Below are 15,761 nucleotides of genomic sequence, written 5' to 3'. Positions count from 1 at the left end.
CGCACCCCTCCTCTCCTCGCAGCTGTCGCCGCCTCCTCCCTCGATCCATTCCTCTCCCCAGCCTCCTTTCCCTGATCTAGTTCTCTCCTCGCCGCTCCCACCAACCGCCGACCTCGCAGCCCTCCTCACAACCGCCGCCGACCTCGTCCCTCCCTCCCCTCACCATCTTTCCCTACCCTATGCCCTAGATCGAGTCAAGAAGGTTAGCCGATGCGCTAGGGTTCCGTTTGGTCAGCTCCGCGCCGACTCTCCGGTTGGCCGCCCGCTCGACGATGGATCTCCCGCCGCTCTCCCACCAGGCGCTCTTCGCGGCCCTCCGATCCGCGGACGCCGAGGCCGTGCGCCGCATCCTGGCCGGCGCCGAGGAGTCCGCGCTCTACGTCCTGGCGGACGCCGAGGCCGTGCGCCTCCTCCTCCAGCTCTACGACCTCGAGGCCGCCAAGCTCCGCTCCCGCCTCGACCTTGATGCCTTCCACATCGCCGCCAAGCAAGGGCACACCGGTGAGCCCCTCTTCTCGCTCGATTAGTAGCTTCCGCTGGGTTTTTTAGAACGATCCAAGTCCAGTGTGTTGCAGCAAGTTTAACCAATTCTCATTGGGCTCAATTGCAGGGTTTGATGCTCCGAGGAACAGCATGGAGTTCGCCATGGAGGCGCCCCACAGCTACGGCGTCTTCCAAGAGGACGTCCCGGTGAGTAGTACAATCCCCTTCCCTGTTCTTTCTCTCTATCTGTCAGACTAATTCACTGCATCATTTTCTTCCCTGGCCCGTGTATGCATGTGTCTGGTAAATTATTTTGTTTCCAGAAAAAGGACCTGGAATTCCTTTTTTCTCCTTTCATTCCAGTCACATACTACTGTCCAATTTTCAGTTAGGTGGGTAGATCTTTCTTGACAGATGATATGCATTGTCCATCCGTCCTTGGCAGCTCTATTGCTAGGTGTACTTGTACCTGACTGTTGTTGCCTGAGAAGACAGCACGAAACACCTATTAATAATGCTGTCAAACAAACAGTAGACCACCATCTACTCCTGCTAGGCACAATCACGTTGCCCCTTAATTACCTGGCCATTCTCTGCATCATTGCTTACCATCCTTTGCCTACCAATAAGTAGGAGGCCATGTTGAGTTGCTGGCATTGTTCTTCAAACTAGATTAGCACTGTTGCTTTCCTCCGCCCCTCTTCTCCCTCGACGGTGTTCTCATCCGCCACAGCAGCTTACTGGCACGGTCATTGGTTCTGTATTTGTTTTGTTGGCAGCAGGGGAAGAAGGAGGAGGAGGAGTTCAGCACGGGGCCCCTCTCCATTCTCATGCTCAGCGTCAAGAACAATGCCCTGGTTGGTTTGGTTTGGTTTGGTCGACTTCTTGCCTCTGTTGATTGAGATCTCAGCTTAGCGAGGGCATATTTTTTGTAGTAGTAGTAGTCGACCTGCTTAGCGAGCTCAGCTCACCCCGCTCGTCGTCGACCTGCCCGACGAAGGCTATGGCGGGACCCTCGAGATCTTCGTCTTCTTGACCGAGACCCTTGGTTAGTGAAATCATTTGTTTTCCACGACATTCAGACTTTGCTATAGTTTACTGAAACTATTGTGGTCTGAAGAACAATTTACTGAAATTGTTCCAAGTCTGAAAAATAGTTGTCTGAATCTGTTGAAATCTGAAACTGTTAGTGTGAGGTGTCTGAAACTGTTCTAATCTTGTAGATAACCCGTGAACAAATTTACTTGTGTTGAATAACCTATGAACAAATTTAGGACTTTGGAGTTGTCTAAAATTGTTGTAGTCTTGTAGAAAAGTAAAAGTAGTTGGATGGAAATAGATTTCTCAGTCTGTGTAATAGATGGTCTGAAGCTAGTTGCAAATTTCTTTCCTTGATTCATATAATTCAGTAAGTCCATTTCATAACATCTGCTGCTAGTAGAAATTATGGAAGGTAAAAAGCCAAATCAAGTTCAGTCATCTCATTTCACCTTTGCAAAGAAGATACTAATTTTCTAAATGTGAACTTGATGTTAACGTCTTATATGTGCGTCTTATATGTCCATTTCATAACATGGTGCGTCTTATATGTGTGTTTGATGTTAACGTTGCTTGTGGTTTTGCAGGGTTCTGAGGCTGAAGCCTGGGCACCATCAGGGTATGTTGTTTCCCGGTCCTGTTTCTTCAGTGCTCAATAGTTGCTTGTGCGACTGCTACTAGTCTTTTATGTAATGCTAAACTAAAATGGGTCTAGTTATACTAATCATTCCATGAAAGTTCAGTCTGATTTGCTGGTACTCTAATAGAATCATTGTTTGCTCATGCTCAGAATCATTGTTTGCTCATGCTCAGAATCATTGTTTGCTCATGCTCAGAATCATTGTTTTACATATGTTACTTGTGATGTTCTGTTGGCTGAGATGTGCATGATCTGGGTGATGAAGAAAATTGTTCGGATTCCCACTGATTTTCATGATTATTACAACCAGATACTTCTGACGGATCATGCCATCTCTTGGAATATATATGTACTCCCTCCGTAAACTAATATAAGAGTGTTTAGAATACTAAACTAGTGATCTAAACACTCTTATATTAGTTTACAGAGGGAGTACTCCTTTATTATTGAGCAAATACTTTCCTTTGATTTTTTGCAAACCTCTTAGCAGTAATTTTCGTATTCTTTTTTTAGTGTTCTGCTGGCTGATGAGATGTGCATTACCTGGGTGATGAAGAAAATCGACGGGTCACGCCATCTCCTGAAGTACATTTGCACATTTTTACTGCTTTAGACTGACTGTACATGCATTCATTCATTGGTTATGAACCTTATTGCTCATTGTGTTCTGTTGGGTTGAACTGCATGATTTCGGGTGATGAAGAAAATCGTTCGGATTCCCACTCATATTTCATGATTAGTGTAACCAGCTACTTCTGATCCATAGCTTGTACTGCAACTAATGTGTCATGCGTTTTGTGGCAGCAACAGCAGCTAGCAGGAGCAATTCTATTGCTGGTTTGCATTGAAGATATTGTATTCTGTTGCTATATCATTGTTTAATAAAACCACATCATGATGCTCACATGAGATATCCACATGTTTCTGTGCTGTTTTGCTACAAGCTATGTGTTGATTTGATAACAGGAGTTTCCTTGTCCTGGTCCTATACTGCATTTTGACTCCTATGTTTCTGTGCATGTGTGTTTAATTGATGTTGTTTCAACTTTGAACTGCTTCTGCATATACTGCCATTGAGATTTAAATTTGTGGTTGTTCCTCTTTTACAGATGCTCAAGTGTGAAGCCGTGAAGTATGAAGCAAGTGTGAAGCTGTGAAGTGTGAAGCCGTCAAGTTCTACTTAGTGAAGAGTAGCATATTGTAGCATATATGTGCTGTAAAGATTGTAATAGATTTATTTAGTGGTATATTTGATGATTCTTTTTGATTATTTATATGATCTGAAAACTTGTGAAATGGAAACTTGACCAATGGGCCCACTTATAAAAATAATCTGTCAATTTTGTACATTTTTGACATGTGGGACCAATTTGAGAGATGATCATGACAAGTGGGACCCATCTGACTAGTGGGACCAGCTTGAATATATAATGGCTGAAAATAGAAAAGCAATAAATAATAGAAGGCCACGGGCCAACAATAAAAAAGGCTACAACGTTGGGCCTGGCCCATGTAGTTGACCAAAATTAATCAAGAAAAAATATAAAAAAGGCCGAATTGTTGGGCTAGGCCCATGTAGAAAACGTCATTTGACCGGGCTGAATCTTGTGCCATATCAGCTTGCCACGCTGGATGCCTACGTGGCCTAGAGAGGTTGCTAGTGACCAAAACGCCACAGTGGACATATTTTGGTTATAAACGTTTGCGACCATTCCAGAAGAAAGGTCGCTATAGTCAGTTTACGACGCCCAGCTTTTGACCTTATGTTTTTGGTCACAAAAAGGTCATAAATGGAAATTTGTGACCATTAAGTGACCAATAGTGGTGGTCATAAGTTGACATATTTTTTGTAGTGAATGTAATGTAGGCATGTATTCCGAATATAGTCATACGTGCTTACAGAAAAGAACTTGCATGACATCTTTTGTCCTACCCTCCCGTGGCAGCGGGGTCCTAGTGGAAACTAAAGGGTATTAAGGCCTCCTTTTAATAGAGTACCGGACCAAAGCATTAACACATAGTGAATACATGAACTCCTCAAACTATGGTCATCACCGGGAGTGGTCCCGATTATTGTCACTTCGGGGTTGCCGGATCATAACAAATATTAGGCGACTATAGACTTGCAAGATAGGATCAAGAACTCAAATTTATTCATGAAAACATAATAGGTTGAGATCTGAAATCATGGCACTCGGGCCCTCGTGACAAGCATTAAGCATAGCAAAGTCATAGCAACATCAATCTCAGAACATAGTGGATACTAGGGATCAAACCCTAACAAAACTACATCGATTACATGATAAATCTCATCCAACCCATCACCGTCCAGCAAGCCTATGATGGAATTACTCATGCACGGCGGTGAGCATCATGAAATTGGTGATGGAGGATGGTTGATGATGACGATGGCGACTGATACCCCTCTCCGGAGCCCCGAACGGACTCCAGATCAGCCCTCTCGAGAGGTTTTAGGGCTTGGCGGCGGCTCCGTATCGTAAAACGCGATGGATCCTTCTCTTTTATTTTTTTCCCCGAAAGTGAATATATAGAGTTGGAGTTGAGGTCGGAGGAGCTCCAGGGGGCCCACGAGGGAGGGGGGGTGCCCCCCACCCTTGTGGCTAGGGTGTAGGCCCCCTGGTCTTGATCTTTTGCCAGTATTTTTTATTATTTCCACAAATACGTTCCGTGGAGTTTCAGGTCATTCCGAGAACTTTTGTTTCTGCACATAAATAACACCATGGCAATTTTGCTGAAAACAGTGTCAGTCCGGGTTAGTTCCATTCAAATCATGCAAGTTAGAGTCCAAAACAAGGGTAAAAGTGTTTGGAAAAGTAGATACTACGGGGATGTATCACTTCCATTGTGGAAGAACAACGCATCCATATGGGTACGGTGATTGAGAAGGTTCGGTCCGTCAAGAGCGGACTGACCGAAGCGTGCAGCGGCTTGCTGACAGGTTTTGAGGTAAGCGGCATTTAACCGAGAAAATCTCAACATAGACAGTAGCCCCTGAGACATTGTCCGGTGTTGGGAAAGACAAGCCGGACAAAGGTTCAATTAAATTTCTCAGGAAACTAACCAACTGTCTCTGATGTGAATAAGCAAGCGTTGCTACTGGCCACAACTTCTCATACTGCCGAAGTCTCTGGACTAAAGCAGAAACTGGAGCGGGCCGAAGAGGAGCTTGGCTAGGCGATGAAGCAGCTGGAAGACCAGCAAGGTATGCAATGATCGCTATATATTCGGAACGAGTAAATGATGTATACAGACCGTAGTGTCATTATATGTGTAGGGGCGACGACTGAGGTCGAGGCCCTGAAAACGGCCATGGCCGAGCTGTCAAGGAGCAGGCCGCTCGCAAGAAGCTGAAGGCCCCGCTGAATGAGGTCCAGCAAGAGCTCCAGGACGCGGTGAAGAATTATGAGACCCTGGAGGGCGATGTTTCGGCTCGAGAGATCGAACTCTCCAAGGCTCGTCAAAGCGCGGAAGCGGCCCGGGTTGAAGCCCAGGGTGCCCTCTAGGAAATCCAAGAGGCCAAGAAGATCGCGGTGGGTAAGGCGTTTAGCATGCAAAGCAAATATATAAAGGAGAAGTATTTCTTATTAACCCAGATTCGGAGTTCTCCAGGGGCCTTTGCAGATCTGCCGCGTAGTGTGTCCGACGCCGCGGAGTTCTTCTGAGCCGAAGAAGGGAGCTTCATGGAGAAATTGTTCTGGTCGCAGTATTTTGCGCCAGAGCATCCCGTGCCCTTCACCGATCAGCTGAAACAACTGGTGGAGCTGCATAGGGTGGCCGAACTGGCCATGAAGGATTTGGTAATCCGCTTGTGGCCAACCGAAGCTATGCCCGACAGCTGCTTTGGACTCGTGAAGTGGCTGGTGAATGCCTGTCCTCGGTTGGACGTTGTCAAGTGATCGGCCTGCATTGAAGGTGCACACATGGCCTTTGCCTGCTACAAGATGTGGTGGGCGAAGATGGACGCCCTCGAGCTGACCAAGGGGCCGCCGGAGGGCAAGGAGCACCGCACACCCGAGTGATACTTTGGCGATGTCTTGGAGGGGTCCTGCATTGTTGCGGATCAGTGTGCAAAAGACACGATCTTTGAATGAATGTATTCAAGTTCCTTCTACCTTGTATGCTAAAACAGAGTGGGCTTGTAATATAATGCTTGTTATGTTTTTTAATTTTACCTCATGTGTGGCCGTGTTGTATGAAATCTGAGGGTTGGCCAGCTGTCGGCTTCTGCCCCCATGTAGGTAATACGGGGGTGTTCGGGATGGTATCTAAACAATCTTGATCCAATTATATGGTCCTTGAAGGAGTTGTTTAGCGCAACGAACCAGGCAACCAGACTATGCGGCATTAACGCCCTCACTTAGCCATAGGAGTTCGACAATAAAAACATGGGTGCAGCCCCTAGTATCCGAACTAGAGTGCTATAAGCGTCTGATCGGGAAGTATAGATCCTTCACGTAATACAGAAGAAATCTCGAACGATTTGCAACCTCTGAACAGCTGACCGGCTCTCGCCGCATCATGACAGTCAGTTTTCGGCTTTCTCTACGGAGGTGCTCCTTTGGATAAACCAAGGCACAATCGCAGTAGTTCTCCGTTTACTACCTTAGCCGATATAGCAGAACGTAAGGTATCAAGCACAGGAGCCGGGCAACCCAACTATTGACCAAAGACATGATTCGGAGCCAATGCATATAATGCTAAACTCGTGGTGCCGAACTATACTTATAAAAAGTGTTCGGACTTTTGTTGCTGTAGTGTGGGGTGCTATGAAGCCCCTAGCAAATTGAAATGCACCCGAGTGTACAGGTGTTACCTGATAGAATTACTCGAAAGGAAAAGACAAAAATAAAGAAAAAGAAGAACCAGTGGTAAGCTAGAGCCGTGAAAATTTGCGCCGCAAACTGTTTCTATTATAATTTCATTGGTGCGTTAAAGCGCATTTATACAGGTATTGCAATAAGCAGAAAGGCTATTTACCATGCCTTCACCAAGAGAGAGCTGCGTATGGGTCTTGAAGATAGGTAAAGGGATCGTTAAAGAGACCACCTCAGAGTTTTTTAGTACGTCCACGATTCTTGTTGTTTTGCTGTTTTTACCCTTCGAAAAGAGTCAATGGTCAAGCTGCCAGAAAAGGCCTGTAAAAAAGGAAAAAAAAAGAAAAAAGGGGAATAGTGAAAGTATGAGTGTCCGGGGCGGTCTAGCCGAATTGCGGGTCATAAACTAGCTATGCCTCCGTCGATGCCCATGGAATTTTTAGTGCGTAGTTATGTACGCGTGGTGCGAATGCCACTACTTGACCGGGACTGAGACGGAGGCCGAATTGCTAGTCTAGCTCCTGATGAGCCGAGCTGTCCTGCTGCAGGGTAGTTCGGACCCTCTTGATGGTGTCCGAGGCCTCGGCAGCCGAGTTAAGGTTCTGCTTGAGAAGGCCGCTCTGTACTTCTGCTGCTAAGGAAGTCGTGTGCTCTTCGGTACGGAGGGAGTGTTCCGTATTTCCATTGACTGTTATGATGCCACGTTGACCATGCATCTTGAGCTTGAGATAAGCATAGTGTGGGTGTTGGATCGGGCGAATGCGGTCCATCCGAGCAGTGCGTGATAGCCGCTGCGAAAGGGGACTATGTCGAAGATTACCTCCTCAGTTCGGAAATTGTCCGGGGATCCGAAGACAACCTCGAGCGAGATTGAGCCCATACAACGGGCCTCTACACCTGGTATGACTCCTCTGAAGGTAGTCTTTGTGGGTTTGGTTCGTGATGGATGAATGCCCATTTTGCGCACTGTATCCTAATAGAGCAAGTTGAGGCTGCTGCCACCGTCCATCAGGACTCGTGTCAGGTGGAACCCATCAATTATTGGGTCCAGGACCAGTGTGGCTGAACCGCCGTGATAGATACTAGTCGGATGATCCCCGCGATCAAAAGTTATCGGGCATGACGACCATGGATTCAATTTTAGGGCGAGTGGCTCTATCGCATAGACGTCCCTGAGTGCGTGCATGCGCTCCCTCTTGGGGATGTGTGTAGCATATATCATGTTCACCGTTTTGACCTGAGGGGGAAACTTCTTCTGTCCCCCTGTGTTTGGCTGCAGGGGCTCCTCATCATCATCCTCACTCTACGATCCCTTTTCCTTGTTCTCGGCATTTAACTTGCCGGCTTGCTTAAAAACCCAGCAATCTTTGTTGGTATGGTTGGCTGGTTTGTCTCGGGTGCCATGGATTTGGCACAGACGGTTGAGTATGCGGTCCAGGCTTGACTGTAGTGTCGTCGATATTATTACCATTGCTTCAGCATTTGTGTCTGTTATGTCAGAGCTTCTCATTGTTGTTTTTGGCCTTAGAGGGGCCTGTGTCGCTGGCCATATTTTTACTATGAGCCAGCCAGCTATCCTCACCCTCACAAAAGCGGGTCATAAGTGTCGTGAGGGCTGCCATGGATTTTGGCTTTTCTTGGCCGAGGTGGCGGGCGAGCCATTCATTGTGGATGCTATGTTTAAAGGCCGCTAGAGCTTCGGCATACGGACAATCGATGATCTGGTTCTTTTTGGTTAGGAACCTAGTCCAAAATTTCCTGGCTGACTCTCCAGGTTGTTGGACTATGTGGCTTAAGTCATCGGCGTCTGGTGGCCGGACATATGTACCTTGGAAGTTGTCAAGGAAGGCTTCTTCCAAGTCCTCCCAGCCGCTGATAGAGTTTTCAGGCAGGCTGTTTAACCAGTGCTGAGCTGGTCCTTTGAGCTTTAGTGGGAGGTATTTGATAGAGTGGAGGTCCTCTCTGCGGGCCATGTGGATATGGAGAATAAATTCCTCGATCCATACCGCGGGGTCGGTTGTTCCGTTGTATGATTCAATGTTAACGGGTGTGAACCCTTCGGGGAATTCGTGATCCATTACTTCAATGCGGCGCCTATATATCGGGCCGAGTCGCGACGTAGCTCCGATGGTGTCCGTCTGTGGTTGTCGGCTCGGGTTGACTAGGTTTGTCATGTCCGAACATGTAGCCATCATCACATGTCGTGGAACGTCATCGCGATCCGTAAATCAATTGGGTATATCCTACTCTACTATCCAGGGTCTGTCGGAGGTCGTGTGTATGACCCCGAACTGTTTTGTCTCTGTTTTTTCGTGGCGGTGGGGCGGGCTGCTATTCGGCTTTAGTTGCCGCTCTATCCCGACCACAAGGTGGTCGGTCCGCCGCACCGTCCTGACCGTGTAGTGTTCGGTTGGCCGCATTACGCGAGGGAAGTATGGGCTCTGGCGCCTCTTCGTCGAACTGAGGTAGCAATCTTCATTTTGGGTAACTCTTGGCTGGGCGTCTGAGGCCGTATTCTTCGGTTGCCAGAACGTTAGTCCAACTGTCGACGAGCAGATCTTGGTCAGCTTGAAGCTGCTGCTGCTTCTTTTTCAGGCTCCTTGCGGTGGCTATTAGCTGGCGCTTGAAGCGCTCCTGCTTGAGAGGTTCCTCGGGCACGATGAAATCTTCGTTGCCGAGGCTTTCCTCATCCTCAGAGAGCGGATGATAACTACCATCCTCTGAGTTGTTGGTCCTGTCCTGTTTGTCGGGGCTGGCTTGCCAGTTTTCTTACTCCTCCTGTTCGGATGTTACCTCAGCAAGGTCTTCATTGTCTTCGGCATCATCCAGAGTATTGTCTTCTCCTGTGCCGGTATTGCTGTCCTTTGAACGACGTGACTTAGAGTGTCATCGAGGACGCCGGCATTTTTGCTGTGTCTCAGGAGGTTTATTAACAACTCAATTTTCTTTGTCATCGCCGCTATTCTCCTTTGGTGCATCCACCATATACACATCGTACGAGGAAGTGGCCGTCCAACGTCCGGGGAACAGCGGGTCCTGGGCCTCTTCTTCTCTGGCATCGTTGTCGATACCGTCGATGTCATCAGAGCCATAATCGAGCATGTCAGTTAAGTATTCGACAGTGGCTATAAAGTGGGTGGCGGGTGGGGAGCAAATCCCTGTCATCAGCTTCTGGTTGAAACCGGATATAGTTTGATTTTGAGTCCCCCACCAAGGACACGTTCTTTAATGAGCTTATCACATCCCCCAAGGGTAAGTGCTTGAAGATGTCTATGGTGCTGAACTCAAAGATCGATAAACGATCAAGTTTGGCATCCGTGGACTCACATGGTTCGGAACTTACACCTAGAGACGAGTCCGGGGTTCTGGTGACACAAATATTGTGTGAGTTTAAGTCCACGTGTGGCTCCAACGTCGGGGAATCTATGGCCTCCGTGGTGGGGTTGAACCTCCAGTCCTTAGATGGCGTCGTATGCTCCGGATCTAAGGCTAGAGCAGTTACATGAGCTATCTCCTGAATGTGGTCCAATGACAGGTTTAGTTCATGTTCATCGAGATGACCAAGAGCGATCGCCACGGTCTCGAATCCAGCGAAGATCAAATCTCCACAGATGTCTGCGACGTAGTTCAAGCTCCCAGATCTGACAAGATGGCCGGGGGCGTAGCTATTGATCTGCTCCAAATAGCCAAACGAGTTGGCCTGCAGTGCCACCGAACATGAAAATCTATCCGGGGAGGAAGGTTTCTCCTTGGACATCGTCATTGTTGACGATTGGAGGGGCCATCGAACCTTTTGAGGACGGCACAGTGGAACTCTCAATGAAAGCACCAATGTCGGTGTCAAAACCAGCGGATCTCATGTAGGGGGTCCCGAACTGTGCATCTAAGTTCGAATGTAACAGGAGACAAGGGACACGATGTTTACCCAGGTTCGGGCCATCTCTATGGAGGTAATACCCTACGTCCTGCTTGATTGATCTTGATGAATATGAGTATTACAAGAGTTGATCTACCACGAGATCCTAATGGCTAAACCCTAGAGGTCTAGCTTGTATGGCTATGGTAATGAATATCCTCCTCTCCGGACTAAGTCCTCCGGTTTATATAGACACCGAGAGGATCTAGGGTTACACAGGGTCGGTTACAAAGAAAGGAATCTGCATATTTGATCGCCAAGCTTGCCTTCCATGCCAAGGTGAGTCCTATCTGGACACAAGTGCAGTCTTCGGTCTTCGTATCTTCACAGCCCATCAGTCCGGCCCATGGCTAACAGGCCGAACGCCCGAGGACACCTTAGTCCAGGACTCCCTCAATCATCACCTCCGTCATCACCATCGATCCTCTCATCGGGAGGGGGTCAATCTCCATCAACATATTCACCAACACCATCTCATCTGAAACCGTAGTTCATCTCTTGTATCCAATCTTTGTCGCAAAACTTGATGATGGGTACCTGTGGGTTGCTAGTAGTGTTGATTACTCCTTCTAGTTGATGCTAGTTGGTTTATTTGGTGGAAGATCATATGTTCAGATCCTTTATGCATATTAATACCCCTCTGATTATGATCATGAATATGATTTGTGAGTAGTTATGTTTGTTCTTGAGGACATGGGAGAAGTCTTGCTATAAGTAGTCATGTGAATTTGGTATTCGTTCGATATTTTGATGAGATGTATGTTTTCTTTCCTCTAGTGGTGTCATGTGAATGTCGACTACATGACACTTCACCATTTTTTGGGCCTGGAGGAAGGCATTGGGAAGTAATAAGTAGATGATGGGTTGATAGAGTGACAGAAGCTTAAACCCTAGTTTATGTGTTGCTTCATAAGGGGCTGATTTGGATCCATATGTTTCTTGCTATGGTTAGGTTTACCTTAATACTTCTTTTGTAGTTGCGGATGCTTACAACTGGGTTAATCATAAGTGGGATGATTGTCCAAGGAAGGGCAGTACCCAAGCACCGGTCCACCCACATATCAAATTATGAAAGTACCGAATGCGGATCATATGAACGTGATGAAAACTAGCTTGATGATAATTCCCACGTGTCCTCGGGAGCGCTTTACTTTATATAAGAGTGTGTCCAGGCTTGTCCTTTGCTACAAAAAGGATTGGGCCATCTTGCTGCACCTTATTTAGTTTTATTACTTATTACCCGTTACAAATTACTTTATCACAAAACTATCTGTTACCGATAATTTTAGTGCTTGTAGAGAATACCTTACTAAAAACTGCTTATCATTTCATTCTGCTCCTCGTTGGGTTCGACACTCTTACTTATAGAAAGGACTACGATAGATCCCCTATACTTGTGGGTCATCATAGCACATTTGGCAGGTGCCCTCTTTGAGAGTCATTAGTCTCATCGAACCGCACATCCACAGTTTCGACCACTTTGTAGTGAAAGAGGTTGAAAACTCTATAGGAGTGCAAATCATTTCTGTAGCCAAGCATAAAACCTTCATGTGCTTTCAGTGCAAATTTTGACGTGTGATGTGGATCCTTGATCCAGCACCTAGCTGACGTTAGGCTTCTTACCAGTCAGGAGCTCATATGATGTCTTCTTTAGGAACTTGTGAAGATAAACACGGTTGATGACGTGGCATGCAGTATCAATAGCTTCATGCCAGAATTTCCTTGGAGTCTTGTACTCACCGACAATCATTCATGCCATCTCAATGAGGGTTTTGTTCTTCCGCTCCACGATGCCATTCTGTTGAGGTGTGTATGTAGCAGAGAACTCATGCGTGATGCCCAATGTAACAATATAAGCGCCAAGGCCGGTGTTCTTGAATTCAGTGTCATTGTCACTTCTGATGTGCTTGATCTTGATGCCATAGTTGGTCATGCCATGATTGGCGAATCATCTAAAGACATCCTGCACTTCAGTGTTGTAGATAATTATGTGCACCCATGTATATCTAGAGTAATCATCAACAATGACAAAACCGTAGAGGCATGAAGTGGTAGTAAGGGTAGAGTAGTGAGTAGGGCCAAATATGTCCAAGTGAAGCAGCTCGAAGGGACGAGTCATCGTCATGATTGTCTTCAAGGGATGCTGGGCCCTAGTAATCTTTCCAGCTTCGTAGGTGTCAGGACCCCGATTCCAAGTCACGTCGATCTAGCCGGTAACACTTCATATCACTTTGCGGCCTCACGCACGGTATTCCCACGGGTGTCGCCTTACCATGGCCCGGGACCGTTTGCGCCTTTTGGCTCACATATATGATAGTGTCGCTAGCATCCATATGACAGGGAACCCAGGCCGACATGGCTAGTCCTAAACCCAAAGCAGCACCAACCTATGGGGACAGACATACATGAATCACATCGGGGCATGTCGGTCAGCAGCATGTGAATCCGGGCTGTAGCACTGGGCTAACAGGACTCCGGGAACCCGAGCTGTAGCAGGCTAGGAAGGACTCCGGATGTCACCGCGTGACATTTCCCCGAGGGGACAGACACATGAACCAAGTTAAACACATGCCAGCCAGTCAAGTCTCCTGAGCAGTAGTGCTGGGCTAGCAGGACTCCGGTGAACCGGGCTGTAGCGGACTACTCTGGCTCATGGAAGCACTAGACTACATTTCCCCATAAGAGAGGCTGCCAAGGATAAACAACTAGGTTGTCGGATCCCACACATACCAAGCTTTTCAATCATACACACAATATGCTCGATATGTGTAAATACAACATGGCATCACAACATAACTCTACAACTCAAGTATTTATTAAGCTACAAGGAGCGAGAAATTACAAACATGGGTCTCATGACCCAACAATCATAGCAAACAAATCAAAGCACATGCGGAAGCTTAACATGTCTAAGTACAGACATCTACAAATGAAAAAGGCTGAGAAGCCTGACTATCTACCAGATCCTGCCGAGGGCACAAGATCGTAGCTGAGGTATCAAGCTAAACGTCGAAGTCCACGCGATACTAATAGCGAGACTGAAGTTTCTCTACAAAACATAAATTAAGAAAACGTGAGTACAAAAGTACTTAGCAAGACTTACATCAGAACTAGCTACATATGCATCGGTATCAACAAGGGGGTGTGGTGGAGTTTAACTACAGCAAGCCAACTTTGACTCAGTGGCTAACCTGAACTACGACTGCAAGCAACTCTTTTGAGGTGGCGCACACCAGTCCACATATTCACCATTCAATACACCACTATGGATCCGCTCTCGTGTCCCTACGAGAAGGCCATCCATAGCACTCACACTTATCTTGCGAGTTTTAGAGTATCCACTTTCACTTGTCTATGAACTATTATAGGCAACCCAGAAGTCCTTTACCGCGGACGCGGCTATTCGAATAGTTTTATAACCTGCAGGGGTGTACTTCGTCACACATGTTTGCACCACTTAGCGTCTGCACACGACATGTGCTCGGCAGACTTCAAGCGAAAGCCGACATGGGTGTAGACCACGACCTGACTAACCACACAAGTCTCTAGTCCAGGTTTATCGCCTATTCGGGTTCCATCCGCGAGGAGATCCGGCCGGAGTTTCGCTCATAGCCCCAAACGATGTGTGCAGGGTTCCCGAGACACCAAACGGGCGCCCGGTACACCGTGCCATGGTGTATCTACCGCATCATAGCCCACCCCTAGGGTCAGCGCTACACACGGCCGCCAACACATATCCTATAAACACCAGAAACTAGTTGCAACTCCTGGACAGAGGACGAGAGGGGTCAGTAAGTTAAGCGGGGTCATATCTCAGGGCCCAATGTGTGGTAGTAGCTGTTTCGTGGATCACAAACACAGAACTCAGTTCCTAAGGACGGCTTCAATGAAACAACCCACCATGTACTCCTACATGGCCTCTCATCGATACCTTTACCAAATCATGTTCACACACTTAGCTCTCAATGGTAGGACATGTTCACACACCTCCGATTCATCCCCGATGAATCAGACCTGACACAATTCTATGCAATAGTAGGCATGACAAACAAGCATGAATGAGTAGGCACATTAGGGCTCAAACAACTCCTACTCATGCTAGTGGGTTTCATCTATTTACTGTGGCAATGACAGGTCATGCAAAGGAAAGGGGTTCAACTACCACAACATGTAACCGTTGAATCGTTGTTGTCCTAATGTAGTAAAAGAGAGCAGGAGCGAGAGAGTGGGTTTGTATCGGAATGAACAAGGGGTTTTGCTTGCCTGGCACTTCTGAAGATAGTATAGTTCTTCATCGGCGACATCGATCTCATCGTCGGAACCACGTCTATCGAGAGGGGCAAATACCGGCAAACAAAGAGGAACACAATCAATGCAATGCAACAATTATGATGCATGATAATGTCATGGCAATATGCTATTGATTGAGCTAATGCAACTAGCAATCATATTAAATGAAGTTGGTTTGAACCAAGGGTTCAAATTCAAACTCCATATGTGCTTATTTAAATGTCAATTATGCAAATTGCCCTGTACAACAACCCTAGGTTGTTCAAACATGCATGCAAATGCCACAGACAGATTCCTTGAATTTTTCCGATAATTTTTCATATATAATTTATTTGATTTGGATCTACGGTGATTTACTATGAATTTTAGAAGTTTTAACTATTTTCTGGTATTTTCTGAATTATAATTAATCCAGAAAATGAGTTATGGCGTCAGCACTACGTCACTGTGACGTCAGCAGGTCAACTGACCCGGTCCAGGTCAAACCTGACCAGTGGGGTCGACACGTCAATGACACAATTAACTACCAGGGTTAATTAAATCTAACTAATCAAACTAA

The 15,761-nt window shown here is 46.7% G+C and overlaps 2 pseudogenes; both read left to right on the top strand.

Annotated features, from left to right (window-relative positions):
• Positions 1–2,411: 2,411 nt before the first annotated feature.
• On the top strand, positions 2,412–2,486 carry LOC119290283 (annotated as a pseudogene).
• A 363-nt stretch (positions 2,487–2,849) lies between these two features.
• On the top strand, positions 2,850–2,925 carry LOC119290284 (annotated as a pseudogene).
• The last annotated feature ends 12,836 nt before the right edge of the window (positions 2,926–15,761 follow it).

This window comes from Triticum dicoccoides, chromosome 4A, assembly GCF_002162155.2.
Source record: "Triticum dicoccoides isolate Atlit2015 ecotype Zavitan chromosome 4A, WEW_v2.0, whole genome shotgun sequence".
In the NCBI taxonomy this organism is placed as follows: domain Eukaryota; kingdom Viridiplantae; phylum Streptophyta; class Magnoliopsida; order Poales; family Poaceae; genus Triticum; species Triticum dicoccoides.
The sequence above is the reverse complement of the archived record's forward strand: the minus strand, read 5'-3'. Positions and strand labels throughout refer to the sequence as shown.